The sequence below is a fragment of the Vipera berus genome, assembly GCF_964194415.1.
Source record: "Vipera berus genome assembly, chromosome: 5".
NCBI classification, from domain to species: Eukaryota; Metazoa; Chordata; class Lepidosauria; order Squamata; family Viperidae; genus Vipera; species Vipera berus.
The window spans coordinates 29448104-29467455 of NC_138207.1; positions in this window are offsets into that span (position 1 = coordinate 29448104).

Consider the following 19352-nt stretch of genomic DNA (forward strand, 5'->3'; position numbering starts at 1 on the left):
TTCTAAGGAGGCCTGGATCTATAAATGGGCACTGCTGAAAGTAAGGGACATTTGGTTCCTACATGAGTCAGTTTACAGGACATGTGGGAGGGATGGCAATAGTGAGGTGGACAGGTTTGCATTATTTTGCAAAAGGGGATTGCAAAAAAGTTTTCAAAGAATCTCTCTGAATGGGCAATAGTGTGACAAATGCAATTTAACGTTAATTTTAAATTCAGTACCTAAAGGCAAAAACATCCTCTTCATATGAAGCAAAGATACTACTTCAAGTTAACAAGATCTTGGCCATAGCTCAGTGAAAATGTTACTTCATTGTACATTAACACTGAAAAGACAAATTATTTACTAGAGGTCATTAGAAAACATGATTATCAACCAAACTCTCAGTATTGAAATGCAATACAGTAATAACTTTTTTTAGTACTGTGTACAGTGTCTTTGAAATTATGCTGTAAAGCATTGAAAGATGCAGTCTTGAGAGTCTGAAGAGAGTCACAGTTCTTTCTGAGGAAAGTGTTTTTATTACTGAAAAAAAACAGTGTGAATATAGTATCTCAGTACAGTGTTTGGTATTGTAGCTCTCATATTCCGTTGCTCACAACTCGGCGGATGCCTTAGTGGAAGCCTGGGAAAGGGCAGCCATGGAGGCACTTGACCGAGTTGTACCCTTGCGGCCCCTGACCCGGTGCAGATCACAGCGAGCTCCATGGTTCTCCGCGGAGCTTCGGGAGATGAAGCATCGGAAATGGGGCCTAGAGAGCTGTTGGAGGTCCAGCCGATCCGAATCTGACCGATTGCGACTAAGAACCTATATTAGGTCTTATCTCGCAGTGATAAGGGCGGCAAGGTCTGATCACTTCTCCGCCCTTATCGCATCTGCAGATAACCGCCCGGCCGCCCTGTTTAGGGTGACCCGCTCCCTCCTTAATCAGGAGGTGAGGGAGGAACCCTTGCAGGGTCGTGCCGAGGAGTTTAGTCAACATCTGTCGGACAAAATCGCTCGGATTCGGACTGGTCTGGACTCCGACTGGGCAGAGTCTGACGATCAGGACACGGGCGGTCTTGTCGATGTTACCTGGGAGGAGTTTGATTCTGTGACTCCGGAGGAAGTGGACAGGATTATGGGGAGGTTGAGCTCCACCACATGTTTATTGGACCCGTGCCCTTCCTGGCTGGTTTATGCGGCTCAGGAGGGGACACGAGGCTGGTTCCAGGCGGTTATATCTGCCTCTTTGAGTGAGGGTAGTTTCCCCGCCGTCTTGAAGGAGGCGGTGGTGAGACCTCTCCTCAAGAAACCTGCCTTGGACCCAGCTGTGTTAAATAACTTTCATCCGGTCTCCAACCTTCGCTTTCTTGCGAAGGTTGTTGAGAGTGTGGTGGCGCATCAGCTCCCTCTGGTCCTAGATGAAGCGGATTATCTAGACCTGTACCAATTGGGTTTCAGGCCCGGGTACAGCACGGAGACGGCATTGGTCACTCTGGTGAATGATTTCTGGAGGGCCTGGGACAGGGGATATTCCTCTGTCCTAGTCCTATTAGACCTCTCAGCGGCTTTCGATACCATCGACCATGGTATCCTGCTGCGGCGTCTCAGGGGATTGGGAGTGGGAGGCACAGTTTTTCAGTGGTTCTCCTCCTATCTCCTGGGACATTCGCAGTCGGTGTTGGCAGGGGGGCAGAGGTCGACCCCGAGGTCTCTCACTTGTGGAGTTCCTCAGGGGTCGGTCCTCTCGCCTCTCCTGTTCAACATCTACATGAAACCGCTGGGTGAGATCATTCGTGGTTTTGGAGTTGGGTATCATCAGTACGCTGATGATACCCAGCTTTTTATTTTGACCCCAAACCACCCCAGTGATGCCCTCGACGTGATGTCCCGTTGCCTGGAAGCGGTTCGGGTCTGGATGGGGAGGAACAGACTTCAACCTAACCCTGACAAGACTGAGTGGCTGTGCATATTGGCATCCCGGGATATTCAGAATATTCCATCTCTTTCCATGGGGGGTGAGCTATTACCCCCCGTAGATAGGGCTCGCAACTTGGGAGTCCTCCTAGATTCACGGCTTACTTTGGAAGACCACATAGTGGCTGTGACTAGGGGGGCCTTTGCCCAGGTTCGCCTGGTGTGCCAGTTGCGGCCCTATCTAGACCGGGATGCCCTGTGTACGGTCACTCATGCGCTCGTGACCTCTCATTTGGACTACTGCAATCCTCTCTACATGGGGCTTCCCTTGAGGACCGCTCGGAGGCTCCAACTGGTACAGAATGCAGCCGCGAGAGTTGTGTTGGGAGTCTCCCGATACTCCCATGTTACACCTCTGCTCTGCGAGCTGCATTGGCTCCCAGTTGCCTTCCGAGTGAGATTCAAGGTTTTGGTAATGGTTTTTAAGGCCCTACATGGCATGGGTCCAGAGTACCTCGGGGATCACCTGCTGCCGGCGTCAACTTCCCTCCGCCCTGTGCGTTCCCACAGAGAGGGCCTCCTCAGGGTGCCACCGGTCAGAGAATGTCGTCTGGTGGCCCCCAGGGGGAGGGCCTTCTCTGTGGGCACCCTGGACTTATGGAATCGGTTGCCGGTTGAGCTCCGGACGGCGCCCGACCTTCGCTCCTTCCGACGCGATCTGAAGACCTATTTATTCGAACAAGCCGGCCTGGCCTGATGGGGGATGGGTTGGGATTTTATTGTGGTTCTTATATTATTATTTATTGTTTTAGCTTGGGCCTTGTATTTAATTCTTTTTTAACTTTTGTATCCTGTATTTTATATGTGCCCTGTTCACCGCCCTGAGTCCTTCGGGAGAAGGGCGGTATACAAATAAAATTAACATTAACATTAACATTAACATATTGTGTAGCTGTATATCTCTGGATTTCTTCTTGTGTTTCTTGGCATCATGGCAATTTAGCATTTTGCTGCTTCCCTGGAAAATGAACACTTTCCCAGGGAACCCAGGCAATATTCCCAGGGGATGATAGGATTTTATTTTCGTGACCTTTTTGTTTCTCAGTATAGCCTACGTTTGTTCTATCTCAAACACTACCTAAGGCACCTTACTGGTCATTTTAAGTATACTTGCCTCTTGAGTCAAGTAACAAGAGGTTCCTCACAGTTCTATCTATTTCACACCATTCATTAGGCCTGGTTAATTAACTATGTGGGAAGATGGATCCTTCCTCCTTTTGTATGCACCTTTCACAGTCAGTTTCCATCATTGGCAAGATGGTAAAGCCCAGTGCTTTTTTTGTAAAAGAAAAAGGTGCCGGAACTCACACATGTCATACAACCCGCCTTGCCTACCCTACAAGGTAGGGTAGAGAAAAAGGTGCCGGAACTCCGTTCTAAGCGTTCTATGACAAAAAAAAGCCCTGGTAAAGCCAGTATCTAAACTAGAATAATAAGTTCTTTCAGTTTTCAGTTTCTTTTGCCATCATTATCCATTGCCAGTAGATAATAATCAACCTTCTGAATAGTTAAGTTGGTTTATTCATGATGCGGTGTTAATTATAGAAATTAACTATAGGAATTCTGATTGTGCTGGCCTATTCACTGCTCATTTAATCCATGCTGCCATTTATTCTGTCATGGTTAAAGATACATACAATATTTGCATACACAGTAAGGAAGGAGATCAAGGAAATATCTCAATTTCCTTCCCTACTTAATTTTTTTGAACTGCTCATAAAAGCTACTGTTGCTTAGTTCTTCTTTGCTAGGGTATATGTTACTCCATTTATCATATTTATTTAGAGTATCACTTATACTTGACTCTTCCATCATCAATATTTGCAATTATTTATTTAGCATTAATTAATATCATTAATGTTATTAATTAGTTCAAAATATCAAATACCAATTTTTTTTAAAAAAGAACTGAAATATGTTATAATTCAAATTTTGTATAGATCTTCTCCCAATGTATTGTTTCAAGATGAATATAAAATAAATATTAAAGCAAAAAACAAAAAACTAAATTTAGTTTTTGTTCCTTAAACTATTTATCTTACCTTTTACATCTATTATAATTCCTGAGGGACAGTGGTAATTCATTATAATGCATTTTTACACACTGCTTTTGTGGGGAAAGTTCTCTTCTTTTGCAGATGCAATTTATTATTCGTGGCCAATAATAGAAATATGGAAGCAAAAGAGGAGAAAGAAAATTTGTGAGCCATTTCTTTCTACTCTGTGCACAGTAAAATGTCATACTGATGTGTTTTGTATTAGAAAATGCCTTTCTGAAGGCTATATATTATCAGAATGCTTGCATGAGAGAATTCTGGAATGATAACAACAAAGAAGTACATTTGCTTTTTTCCCCAATTGTAAGAATTTATTCTTGCTAAAAAAAACTCAAGTAATAAACCTATGGTAGAATATTGCTCTGTTTCTTCACAATCAATCACAAGGGATAACTTTAATTTGAAAAATATTACTGAGTTCTATCTCTGCAATATGTTACAATTATTTCCATTTTACAAAATAGAAATTGCAAAGCAAATAACATGATCAACTGAAAGATATAGCACATCTATTTCTGGTCTATACTATTTCAGTATACAGCATATGTGAATTTTAAATTATTTCTATTTTGGATAACTCTTTCTAAATAAGTTAGGGCAGTCTGTCAAAGTAAAATCAGCCTCAGTGATTATACTTCTTATCTTGAAGTGATCCTAAATATTAAGGAAATAAATATCTCCAGTAGGAGAAAATATATATGTAGCTTGAACTGTGGAGTCTTTGGTGCTCTTTGAGCTTGGATTTTGCTTACAGATGTTTCATTACTTGATTAGGTAGGATCACCAATACACTGATGTCATTTGGAAGCAAACGACTATACTCAGAGAACACCAAGGATTTCACAGACTAAATGCCTGCATCTAAATAAGATGTGTAGTTAGTCACTAGGAACAGTTGACAGTTTCTAAGACAGCCTTTTCTGGGATACAGGAGAGCAAGACCATTATCATAATTCAAAGCCAGATTAGATGGTCCTAAATAGGTGTGCCTATTGACAATGGTAAACTACCTTTCGGCCAATATAGCACATTATACAATCTGTGAATCAGTTATAGGCAGGTTTCTGAATTGTCTGTTGCTCTCATTGCTACCAAACTGTTACAGAAAGAGTTGAGAAAGCTTCTCAGCTGGTAATATGTTAATCCATATTTGTCCAAAACAGCTGGGCAAGAAGAGAAGAGAAGTGGATGACCACCACCATGGTGGATAAACTTAGTTACAAAGGCAATAGGGTGTCATTGGAAAAGTTGAAAGACCAGGTTAAGGACAGATCACCACGGCTTAGGGACAGATCATATTATACATTAAGAATAAACAATAACCTGATGGCATGTGATCACTCAATCAGGCTATATTGAAAGTATAATCAATTTGGGATAATTGTTTTATGGTTCTTTAAAAATAAATATCAAATGTGATAAATATGGAAATTTAACTTACACTTTTATTCTGTTATTACAACAGATTTTTAAAATTTGTTATTCCATGAGCACCATAATTAAATTTTACAGAAATTAATGTAGAATAATTAATAGCAATAGGAAATAGATTATGAACAACTTTGCAGTTTACTATGTCAGCATATTGCTCTCAAAAATCTGGATTCTTATTTTAACAATCTCAGAAGGATGGAAGGCTAAGTCAACCTTGAGCCCTTTCAGGATTAAACTCCAGATTGTGGGCAGAGTTGGTCTGAAATACTGCATTCTAACTATTGCGCCACAATGCTATAATCTTATTCAAGAATTCTTCTTGTTGTTCTTGTTGTTATAATGCCAATATTCTAAAATGAATACAGAGTGGGACATATAAATAAGTAAAAATCATCCATTAATCTGTTTAAAAAAATAGTATAAATTTTGCTAGTACAAGAAAATAAATAAGGCAAAAGAAGTTCAACCCTTTTAACAAGATAACATCAAGGAAAGTGATTGAAGTTAACCCTGCTAAATGAACAATTCCAAAACCAAAGTGTTGGCTTCAAGAAAAACATGTCCCCAGGCAATCTTTTTTATTAGTCCGGGAATAAATGTATACCAACCAACTACTAATATTGAGTGATGTGGCATTGTAGTGTTGTGTACAAAAGGGCTGGGAGATGTGCTGATTTCAGCTCAATGAATCAATGTTTTCTGTAGTAAACTGTCTAAGGTTTGCCAATATTTTTTTAAATTTCTATTTAGTAAGAATTTCACAAAAAAGTAAATCTAAATAAAAAATAGAAAAGAAACAAGAAAAAACTGCAAGAAAAGAAAAGGAAAAACAAGAAAGTGACTAAAATTATGAATGTAGTAACTTCTGACCTTTTCGTCAACAGATTTTAACTAACCAATTGTCTTCCTTCCTTCTTAATTGTTCCAAAAATCCCCTCAATCCCTTATTTAATTCTCATCTTCTTCAATCATTAAATCCATCAAAAGGAAGTGCTTTTTAAAAAGTTTTTTATGGATTTATTTTTAAAAGAAGAAAAAAAAATGAAATGATGAAAAATCATAATTTTATGGAACTCCAGTTACCAAAGGCTGCATTAGATAATTACTATTAGAGAAATACACTTAGGCTAGTTGTAGTCTAAGAACTTTATATTTTAATTTTAATTTTATTAGATTTATATACCGCCCTTTCCCGAAGGACTCAGGGCGGTTTACAGGGCATTTTAAAATCACACCAATACAAAATACAAAAGTTAAAAGACAATTAAAAAGATTAAATTATCCCTGAAAATAAAAACCCCAGTTGAAAATTCTCAGCCTGGGCCAGAGAGCTCAAAGAGCCAAGTCTTCAGGTCCCGGCGGAATGAACGCAGGTCAGGGGCAGTCCTGAGCTCCACTGGCAGCTGGTTCCAGAGGGCAGGCGCACCCACAGAGAAGGCCCTCCCCCTGGGTGTTATCCGCCGGCAATCTTTTACCGGCGGCACCCTGAGAAGACCCTCCCTATGCGAGCGCACTGGACGAAGGGAACTTGATGCTGGCAGCAGGTGTTCCCTCAAATATCCCGGACCCAAGCCATTCAGGGCTTTATAGGTCATCACCAGCACCTTGAATCTCACCCGGAGGGCAACCGGAAGCCAATGCAGCTCGCGGAGTAGAGGTGTTACAGGTAGGGTCGCAACTGGCGCACCAGGCGAACCTGGGCAAAAGCCCCCCTGGTCACAGCTCCAATATGATCTTCAAAATTGAGCCGTGAGTCCAGGAGGATGCCCAAGTTGCGAGCCCTATCAACGGGGGGTAACACCTCACCCCCCATCATTAAAGGTGGAATAGTTTGGTTAGCCCGAGATGCCGATATGCACAGTCACTCAGTCTTGGCAGGATTGAGACAAAGCCTGTTTCTCCCCATCCAGACCTGGACCGCCTCCAGGCAACGGGACATCACGGCATAAATGGGCCACAGGCTCTTTTGAAAGATTTTAATCCCAAGAAAACTATAGGGAACTACGTGTAGGTCTATTCTCTATTTTGTGGGTTTAGGTCAGGTATATTCAACAGCAGTCCCATGTCATGTTATCAGTTGCCAGAACTGAATCCCCATCCAGTCTGGTCATTGAAAGAGGCACTGCTGAAATTTATCTTCCCTCTTAAGACTTGCATGGAGTGTGTGAAGGACAGCCCCAACTTATGGAACTGGGACAATGAAAAATTATTAGGGTTCCATGAGATATTGTGACTGAAGCAAATTACATACTGTTTTTTGAACTTTGCATATCATCTAATGGTAGTCCTCACACCAATGGGAACTTTTACATGCTGTGAATCAGTTGCCGGTCTGATACTTTGCTGGTTGTAGAAACATGGTAAAACATGGATTGTGTAGGTAGAAGTGAATAGCATTGTGAAGCTTTTGTATTTTTGGCACTTTTTTATGAAGAGGCTCCCTGACATCTGAAAAAAAAATAGGGGTTTCTCCAGATTAAAAAAAAAGAGAGAGAAAGGCTGATTTAAAAAGCGCAACTACATAATAATGATTCTATTTTTAATAGACTTGAGCTTTCAGAAACTAATTAACAATGTTTATAATTACAGCCTTGTATTGGTTTGTATTTGAAACAGGCATTACAGCAAAAACAATTATATTAGTAGTTCTCTTGTCAATATGGGAAAAAATATATCAGTGTGTTATTGCATAGTAATTACATGTATTCTTTTAAAAAAATATCACTATCAGCATTCAAACTGCTGATTTAGAAAATATTCACTAAAGCAAAATGCAGCTATACTTTCATTAAAATAATTTGTGGTAGGAATGACTAACTGAGTTACAAAAACTGTCTGCATCTTTAAAAAACAAAACAGAAACCCTACTGTCAGTACACACTTACAAATTCATGACCACCAGAACAATACAGGCCTGGATTACATAGAAAGTGGGATGTACTCATGAAATCTATGACCTCTAATACTAGAAGGGGAACTTTGATCAGCACTCCACTACTAAGTCACTACTAAGAAAGTTACAAGAACTTATGGAAAACCTAGAGCAGCAGAAAAAAGATCAGCAAGGTTCCAACCAAGCTATGGTAGAAAATCTGGAGTGGTTAACTGGTTTTAATTTATTTATTTATTTATTATTTAAATTTATATACCGCCCTATTCCTGTAGGACTCAGGGCAGTTTACAGGGGAAAAAATTAAAATACATAACATACAAAATTAAAATCAGTTAAAACTAAGATTAAATTAAGTCCCTGAAATTAAACTAAAAACCCATTAATTAAATAATTAAAACCCCTCAGTAAACTTGGGGTTGGTTGGTTAACTACATTCCAATCAAAAAGGAAGAATCGAGAGGGAAGAGAAAGAAAAAGACTTAACAGAGTGTGGTGGATTGTGGTCTGGATTCTTAGGACTGGAGGACTGAACAGCTAAGTTTAGACAATTTGGTTTGGAGAAAGAGGGTCAAGGTAGCTCCTCTTTAGTATGTTCTAACAGTAAATATTTAATGAAATGAGTAGTTGTTTTTTAGTTTGATAAGATTTCTGTCTATAAGTGAGGAACAATAAATGAAGCTGCCTAGAAGTAACACTGCAAACTATCACACAATGTTCTCAGTTTCACATACTAGCAAAATAATGTTTAGAATCATCCAATGCAGATTACAGTTGTAAATAGGGGGAAAAAATGCCAGATTTTCAGGCTGGCTTTAGAAAAGGCTGTGGAACATAAGACATTATGGCTAATCCACATTGCATAATTTAAAAAAAAGAACACTGAAAAGAAATCAGTATGTACTTCAGTATGTACTTCATCTATTCAACACATGTCAAATGTGTTGAAAAAATGGGAATCCTGTTATATCTAACTGTCCTCATGAAAAATGTTTATACAACTCAGGAAGCCATAGTCCATGCAGTACATGGTGAAATAGACTGACTCAAGGTGGGCAAAGGAGTGCATACCCTCCTCTTATTTATTTAATATATATGTGGAACATATATTAAGGGAAACTAGAAGATGACCATGGCTTTAAAACTGGATGAAAGAACATCTATATGTTAATGCCACTAACTTGATGGCTGAAAATGCAAAGGATTTGTAAGCCCTCTGACACTGTATGGAAGTGAAAGTTGGACTTTAAAGAAGCAGGATAGGAAAAATGTTGGATACGACTGCTGAAAATATCATGGATATCCAAAAAAACAAACTAGTGTAACATCAAACAAATCAATCCAGAGTTTTCACTCAAGACACAAATGATGAAGTTCAATTTAGATAGATTATGTGAAGACCCAACTCTCTGGAATTGACTGTAATGCTGGGAAAGGTAGAAGATAAGAGAAGAATAGCAGCAAGGAAGATGAATTCATTTACAGAGATGAAGAGTTACTATTGGGGGTTATGACAGAACAGGTTATGGATAGATAATAACAACAACAACAATAATAACAACAACAACAAGAAGAAGAACAATAAAGTTGGAAGGTACCTTGGAGGTCATCTAGTCCAACCCCCTGCTAAGGCAGGAAACCCTATACCATTTCAGACAAATGGCTGGCCAGGCTCTTCTTAAAAACTTCCAGTGTTGGAGCATTCACCACTTCTGGAGGCAGGTTGTTCCACTGGTTAATTGTTCTACAGTAACTGTCAGGAAGTTTCTCCTTAGTTCTAGGTTGCTTCTCTCCTTGACTAGTTTCCATCCAATGCTTCTTGTCCTGCCTTCAGGTGCTTTGGAGAATAGCTTGACTCCCTCTTCTTTGTGGCAACCCCTGAGATATTGGAATACTGCTATCATGTCACCCCTAGTCCTTCTTGTCGTTAAATTAGACATACCCAATACCAGCAACCTAATCATCTTTGTTGCTCTTCTCTGTACTCTGTACTCTTTCTAGAGTCTCAACATCTTTTTTACGTCGTGGTGACCAAAACTGGATGAAGTATTCCAAGTGTGGTCTTACTTAGGCATTGTAAAGTGGTATTAATACTTCATGTGATCTTGATTCTATCCCTCTGTTAATGCAGCCTAGCACTATGTTGGCTTTTTTGGCAGCTGCACACTGCTGGCTCATTTTTAAGTGATTGTCCACTAGGACTCCAAGATCCCTCTCACAGTCACTACTATTGAGCAAGGTACCACCTATACTATACCTGTGCATTTGGTTTTTACTGCCTAAATGTACAACCTTACCTTTTTCACCATTGAATTTCATTTCGTTAGATAGCACCCGGTGTTCAAGTCTGTCCAGATCTTCCTGTATCTTAAGCCTATCTTCTGGAGTATTGGCTAGATGCAGTTCCATTGATGACCACATGCTGAGTATGGCCATCTAGGGGTGATGCTGTCTAACCCACATTTTTCTGTCTTATCAAGTAGTAGGTTGTGATCTACTTTATCAAATGCCTTACTGATGTCCAAGTAAACTATATCCACAGCATTCCTCTGGTCCACTAATTTTTTCACTTGCTCAAAGAATGCAATAAGATTTGTCTGGCATGATCTGTTTTTGATAAAACCATGTTGGCTTTTAGTAATGACTTTGTTTGCATCTAGGTGTTCACTGATTCATTGTTTGGTTATCTTTTCCAGAATCCTCCCAGGTAGGTCTGTAGGTCAGGCTGATAGGTCAGGCTGAGGTCAGGCTGATAGGTCTGTAATTTCCTGGATATATTTTTTCCCTGTTTTGAAGATGGGAACTACATCAGCTCTTTTCCAGTCCTCTGGTAGTTCCCCAGTGCTCCAGGATCTTTGAAAAATATAGTTCAGTGGTTCTGAGATCACATCTGCCAGTTCCTTCAGAACCTTGGGATGTAATCTATCTGGTCCTAGTGATTTTAACTCATCTAGGCTGGACAGGTGCTCACTTATCATTTTCTTGTCTATCTTAACTTGTATTTCTATTCTGTTTTTTATGGCACTGTTTTTGATAGGTTGGACTGTTTTTTCCCTTTGTGTAAAGACAGATGCAAAAAACAAGTTAAATAGTTCTGCTTTCTCCCTGTTGCTTGTCACCTTCTTGCCACTTTCCCCCACTAATGGACCAATCATTTCCTTAACTTTTTTTCTTGTTTTTTACATGTTGAAAAAAGCTTTTTTTCTTGTTATTTTTGACTTCGGTCACAAGCCTTAGTTCATTTTGAACCTTAGCTTTCCTCACTTCATATTTGCAGGCACGGGCTGTTTGCTGACATTCTGCCTTAGTTATGTGCCCCTCTTTCTACTTTTTATACTTGTCCTTTTTATCTTTCAATTTATCAGAGAGTTCTTGATGCAGCCATGCTGGTTTCTTTTGAGAGCTGTTATTTTTCTTCTTTGTTGGTATTGTGCTAGACTGGGCTTTTATTATCTCACTTTTCAAAATTTCCCAAGCTTCTTGAGTTGTTTTCCCCTTTAGGATTCTCATCAATGGAATCCTTCCCAAGCTCTCTCTAAGTTTATTGAAATTAGCTCTTTTAAAGTCCAAGACTCTAGTTGGACTGTGTTCTATTGCTTGTGCTTCCAGAATGTTGAATTCCAATATTGCATGATCACTTCCCCACAAGGTTCCTGTGGCTTCGACACCTTCTATCATTTCATCTTGACAAAAATCTATTTGGTTACTAGGAGTAAAAACTGAGTTGATGATAATCAATCAATCAATCAATCAATCAATCAATCAATCAATCAACCAATAGAAGTAGAAATATAGTGAGTAATATGTCGCCTCTTATGAGGAATGTTTATTTTGTTTTATGATAATGAAAGTTGTCTATGTTAGGCCAAAAATAAAGGTTAAATATAACATGACAGTTAAAATTGTTTAAAAGGATACAAAAGTGAACAGGCATAGAATGAATATTGTTTTAATACAAAAAGCACAAATGACGTATGTTGATTTGGTTTTGATGTATAAAATACTGACTGAGGATAAAATCACAAAACAAATAGGTAAAGGAAGAATTAATATGTTAAGAGGAAGAATAGTTAGAGAAAATAAAGGAGAAGCTCCAAAACAGAAGTGATTGTCTATGGAGATTCTTAGTCATCCAAAGATGCTTTTTCAAAAGACAACTGCACTTTGTTTTTCTTTGAAGACGTTTCGCTTCTCATTCCAGAAGCTTCTGGGTTGAGAAGCAAAACATCTTCAAAGAAAAACAAAGCCCAATTGCCTTTTGAAAAAGTACCTTTGGAATAACAAAATGATTGTTTTAAAGAACAAAAGGCAATATACAATGTGGTATATGGATTTGGAAGAGGCAGGTGTGATTGACAAACATTTAATTGACCTACACTATATTTAGTTAGTTTAGTTTTTTCTCACTCTTTTTTTCTGTTCCTTGTTACATTCCATAAATATAGTTTATTTGACTGAAGCAGATAGAAATACCCTAACCGCCACACAAGGAATATGACAGTTAGGTATTTATATCTGCTTCAGTCAAATAATTAAGAAAATTAATACTACTAAGTAATTTCTAGTAATATTTGAATTAGGAATTATGTTATCATACTCCCCTCACCATTACCCTTGCACTTTAACTTTCATAAATTAAATATTACTAGGTATCTAACAAAATGAAACAAGAAGAGCATTATTTAGAATCCTGGATGAAGCTGTTTTCATTGCTTAGCAGCAATTTTCAACTGGCAAGACTGGCAAGATCACGAAGTTAAGTAGCATAATGAAATTACTTTCACTCCCTTAAATATTTATAAACATTAGAAAGAAGAACCAGGAGATAAATGTTTTCCCCCGATATTTTAATATAGCAGCTACCTGTTCATCCTTCCCTTTTTAAATACTGCAACATAAGTATAAGAGTCTCACTTTGAAGACAATTCCATCCATCTTTTTGAAAGATTAACAATAGAAAAGACACTGCTTTTCTACTTTAATATTACACATTAACAGAAAATATTATAAAGGTAGCATGGGTGAAAATGCTGCTTCTTGTTCTAAATCAGTGACTTTATCCTGAATTTCTGAATATCAGTAGTTTTTTTAAAAAAAATTAGGAAGAAGAGGGAAGTGGGAGGGAGGGAGTACAGAGGGGGAGAAGGAGAAACCCACAAAAAGTATGAAGAATGGCAGTATTCATGAGCTCAAAAGCTCTTTACAATTCTGATTCTCCTGTGTATCTAATTCTCCAAAAATTTTAGGATCAGGTAATCTGAAGGACTATTTGTGTTCATTTGATTAAACCAATCCTTTACGATTGGTTTAATCCTTTTAAATAGGTTTTTATTCTAAAAGAATTTTTATGAGTAAGTAAGTGATAACTTTTACATGTTTTATACCTATGTGGCATGAATTGTTTTATTTTGTTAAATGTGATTTTAACATATTCCTGTTTGTTCTGTGAACTATCTTATAGAAAACTATTTCTAATGTTGGCATACAAATGAGAAAAATGAATTAATGAAACTGCTAATGAAAACACTAATAATCTGTTCTAAGAAAGCTATTTAAATTCCTTTTCAGTTTTCTGGTTAAACTGATTATTTTTGTTGTTGTTGTTTCTGATATCACTGATACTAAGTACATTTCTTTAGTTAGGACCAAGAATACCAGTTTTATAACATAAGAGTCAGTGTGTAATTCAGTAGTCCTGTGCAATTTTTTATGCCAATAAATAAAACTGAGATGGGGAGAAAATGTGGGCATAATTTCACCCACTCCACATTTATCAGGTATTGACTGGAGTTGGAGATTTATATATTTAGTGCAAAGATTTTAACAGAGTACTGCATACATAGTAAAACAACTTCCTGGTAACAAACCTTTTCATATCTTTATACACTACTATAAAAATAGGCAATGTTCAGCCCAGTTGATAGATCTTTCTACAGAGAAATCAACTCTATAGGATAATTAAAAATACTAACAGAATCTTGCAAGTACGGTTGTACAGTGCCTCCTCCCTGTTATGTACCAGTGAATCAGGGAAGTGTTTGTCTTAGTCTGTTCCAAATGCTGTCTTGTTGTTCTGGACTTTAAAATAACATTTCAATGCCATTTGCCTATGTAGTGGTTTTTTTCATATCTCCATCAAGGTCGTTTTCCATATGTTCTATGCTATGGCAACTGGATGCCTTGGGCATGAGGCTTTTTATTCTTTTTCTCATAAACTAAAACCAACCAAAGTATTTTAAAAATCTATCAGTGAAAAAAATACAGACATGAATTGTTTATGGGAAGGTTATTTGTTGATGATGTGTACATTGAACTAAAGAGTTTATGAGTTGTACCACATTAGGGTAAATGTATTCAGGTTTGTATGGATTTTTCTGAACTCAACAAAAAAGAGAAAAACTCTCAATGGATGCATAAACAGAATAAATCAAACTCATGTTTAGAGAAGAGAAAAAGAGAAAAATGAAAATAGAAATATCCATTCTGTTACTGTGTAATCTGAATGTATACCGTGACAGTCTCTCTATGCCATGATATGGATTTTGCCTTTTGGACATGTCTATGGAGATTCTCAGTCATCCAGGTCATGATTGTCCCGTAGGTGCTTTTTTAAGAGGAAACTGGACTTTCTTGTTTTTCTTTGAAGATGTTTCACTTCTCATCCAAGAAGATTTTTCAAACATCCAAGAAATGTATGTACCATTTTGCATTCATGAATGAGTTTCTCACAAATTCTTCCTATGTGCAGGAATATGATTTGTCATGTATCTGATAAAGCAATTATCAGTTAAGTGGGTATGGGGCATTATATAGAAAAAATAATAAATTAACAAGTAGCTACTTATTTCATCACCAGTTGTAATTAAGGTTTGATGAATCTCTTTCAACATACAAAGGGTTTGGTCCTGCTTTTCTTCCATAAGGAAGATCCATTTCTGATCTTGTTCCATAATAGTATATTTAAACTAAAAGACTTTACATTCAGGAAATCCACAAAGCAAAAAGGACAGCTGAGCTTCTCAAGGTTTACATGTATCTTATCTATTTTGTGGGCTTTCAGCCAAGTCTCTTTTTCACAATAACAAATTGCAATATCCAGTTTAGCCACAAGATCTCTCTCCAAATTTATTTTGAACTTTTTAGTTTTTTCTTCTATTTTAAAAGAAAAAAACCCAGATCTTCAATAAAAATAGGGAAGAAAAAGTGGGGAAAAAAAAGAAATAGAGAATACAGAGTCTTTTAATCCACAAATTCTAAGAAATAGGTTCCCAATTAGGATCCAGTTAATTTTTTCAATGTTTTAAACTCCCCTGGGTAGTTGGTCACCACTATGTCTGGAGGGAGGGCTAAAATCCCCCTTCTCTCTCCACAGGGGAAAAAGTACTCTAGCAGCTTGTGCTGGTACCAAGAGTAATTAGAATTTAAGAGAGGTAGATCTCACCCAGTGTCTTCCACACTGCTTTGAAGTTGCCAGATGGTGAGTGTGACTTTGGCTGTCTGCAGCCTAGTGACGGGCCATATTTCTATGGCCGGTCTTTCGTCCGCCAGTTTGGAAGGATTTGGCGGTTCTAACGGGAGAGCTACCACTCTCCCACAATCCAGAAAGGCCCCTTCCTTGCTGGTTGCCTCCACGGGGTGACTTTTGACACTTTTCAGGGTCCCCCAGCGATCTGAAACTGGATGTGGGAGACGGAGGTTGCCTCCCAGGCATCCATGGTGGCTGCGCAGTAAACCAGAAGTCTAATATAAAATATTATTTTTATCAATTACATCTTTCTGCACTGATGATGACTAATACCAATTATCTTCATACTTTTTTAAAGAAAATGTACAAATGATTTTATAATAAAAGATAACAATAGCTGAATGAAAGATCAGATATGACTTACACTCTCTGTAGAGGAAGAAAATGCTTTTAAAGATGAATGTCGCTCAGAGTTGAAATGAGGCATCCTTGGTGTTTTCTGACTTTTACTGCAGAGGTTTCATTACCCAAACTAGGTAATATCAACAGTGCACTGTGAAACAACCAAGCTTCAGAGAATACTTTTGTTGTGGAATTTCTCCCAGATCTAATAGAGGGAAGCAGCTATAGATTTCTTTTCCTCACCATAGGGAGAATTGAAGGCAGAGGTTCATCAAACTGTGGTTGATTTTTCTGCAGCTTTACAAGTTCTTATATAAGCACAGATCATTTCCAGATTGATAACATCTGTTCTGTTTGGAGACCAATAAGAGCTACTATTGCAGCTTGGCAAAGTCTATAGTTGCTTCCTGGTTTCGGTGGCTTAAACCATTATCAAGTTCCTCATATTTACTAGAAATAAGGCCATTTTTAAGGCCACTACTTGGGCAGTTTTAGTTTCTTACAGACAAAAGTAAAAAGCAGAACATGGAATAAAGGATTTCTGTCTAATAAAGTTTTCCCTTAACACCTTGTTAAATAATTGGTTTTTCCTCCACCAGTGAATGTCCATAAAAGCATCACTCACTCATTCTTGCTGCTCTCCAGCCTTTTGAGTACAAATCTATATTGCATATAAAACTGTTTTGGATAGATATTTTATTCCATGTAGAAATGATGTAATGAAATTGTTTAAATTTGTAATAGAAGACAATAATCTAATTAATCACTACCTCCATATGATAAACATATTTAGGGAATTAACTATATCAAGTGAATATGGAGAGTTAGAGTAGATCTGATTGGAGATGAGAACATGTGTTCACAAAACAATGCAGGATAAATAGCTGCAAGAGGAAGATTAGACATTGAATAAAGCAGTTATTGTGGTCGAATTATATTTATTTTTATTTATTTATTTTATTGCATTTATATACCGCCCTTTCCCTGAGGACTCAGGGCGGTTTACAGGGAGTTAAAAATCAACCGTACAAAAATTGAAAACCAATTTAAAAGATATTAAATCAACCCTGTACTATTAAAAAACCCAATTAAAATAAATTTCTCCTCAGCCTGGGCCCGAGAGCTCAAAGAGCCAGGTCTTCATATGAAAGTATTCAAAAAGAAAGTCACCTAATGTCAGCAGAGTAGAATCTCTACAAATATTGGTATTAATGGTGTTTATCAGATAATGATGGTCCAAAAAATAAGGTATAAAGGTATCTGAGGACATACTACAGCCAAATATTAGGTTAAGGAGGAAGAATGGTTTATTTTCTGGATTTTGAGTAATTGTAATAATTGTTCTAGGAGGCAACCAGATGGTGATTGATAACTAGCTACTTGCTGACTGATTGATAACCATGGGCAAACTGCTTACCTAGTTTCTTCAAAGTGTAATTTATTTGGAACACTAATAGGGTTGATTATTTGTGTATTGTTCTCAAAGATGCTCTAATATTAATTTTTAACCAGAATACCTTTGTCTTTCATATCCTTTGGAAAGATTCTGTGAATTATTATATTATAATGAATCATTATATTATAATTAAGTTATATGAACAGTAAATGCTGCTGATTTTCAGAGACACCTGGATTAACACCTAGATTGGCCAAAAAGAATTGGTACCAGAATCTCACCATTTGATAACCACTTTAATTCACCAAGTTGCTACAAAAACAGTGGACTATATCTTTTAGAGTCTATGGATGAGATTCTTGTCTATACAGCAACTGTTAAGGGGCTCTATGATAAGAGTTTTGGCAGTTTTTGAGAAATTGCATAAAAAAGAAACTTAAAAAGGCAGAAGTCACTTTGATCTTGGAGAGATATATTAGAGATTATACATTTTAGATGTATTTGGATATATCTTAGATGAAGAAAAACATACCTGATCCAAAGAAAGCTATTTTTTGTGTTAGTATTGAAACTCATCTTGTAGACTCACACTTTAAATTGTCCTGCTCATCCAATTCATTTTTTAGCTTGTTACAATTGCTTGTGTATAATTTGTTGTACTCCAGGGGTCCATATTTTAATTGATTTCCACAATGCATATTTGATTTAGTAATAATAATGATAATTAAAATATCCAGCTGCTGTAATTCATAACCTCTCTAAATGATGATTAAACATGCACAGATAATAAGCTGAAGTTACTAGAGAGTTGGACATGTGGATAATCCTCATTTAGCAACCATAATTAAGAGAGGCAACAGTTGCTAAGCAAAGTAGTTGCTAAGTGAAACCACAATGGTGCTTACAATCTTTTTCCAGTTTTGTTTTATTTTATAGTTCTGAAGGTCATAAATGTGAGAATTGATTGTAAAGTTACTTTTACATCACAGTCGTAAGTGTGAACAATTGCTAAACAAGGCAGCCACTAAATGAGGACTTCTTGTGCAGTATTTTTATTACAAAGACAGATAAAATAGTTGAAAGCTTGCCACTTTATTTTATAAAACATGAGTGTTCTGTACCAGCCTGCTACCGGCCCTGCAGAAAAGGCAGGGACAACCCCTTTTACAAGAAGGCAAGAGGCCGGAATTATGCCTGCCAAATTTATAGCTACAAAAACAAACAAGACACGAACCAAGAAACAGGAGCTTCAAGAAACAGGAACTATCCAAGCGGTTGCCTTCAGCAAACCAGCCCTCCCACAAATTCCCCTTATATAGAGTTCAGGGCGTGGCTTCTCTCTGCCTCCTTCCGAGGAGCCCCATTGCCTTCCTCTGTTTACTCCTGATTGACTGCCTCCTGCATCGGGCGTCCTTGAACAGGGCCAGCTGTGGGTCATCTTCATCCACGCTGTCAGGCTCACACAGCTGGGTCTGCATCATGACCAGATGGGAGGGGCCTGGCTGAGGGCTCTCATCAAGCTGTCCAACCCCCTCAGCAGGCTCTTCAACACCCCCCCTCCTCCTCCTCTGAGTCATCCGACCCAACTGCCGAACCCACAGGCTGACCCTGAATCACAACTGTCTGTCTGTCTGTCTCTCTCTGTATCCATCCATCTATTCATCTATCCATTGTCTATCATTATCTGTCTTTCTATATATCTATCATCTCTCTCTGTCTCTCTCTGTCTCTCTCTCTCTCTCACTCAC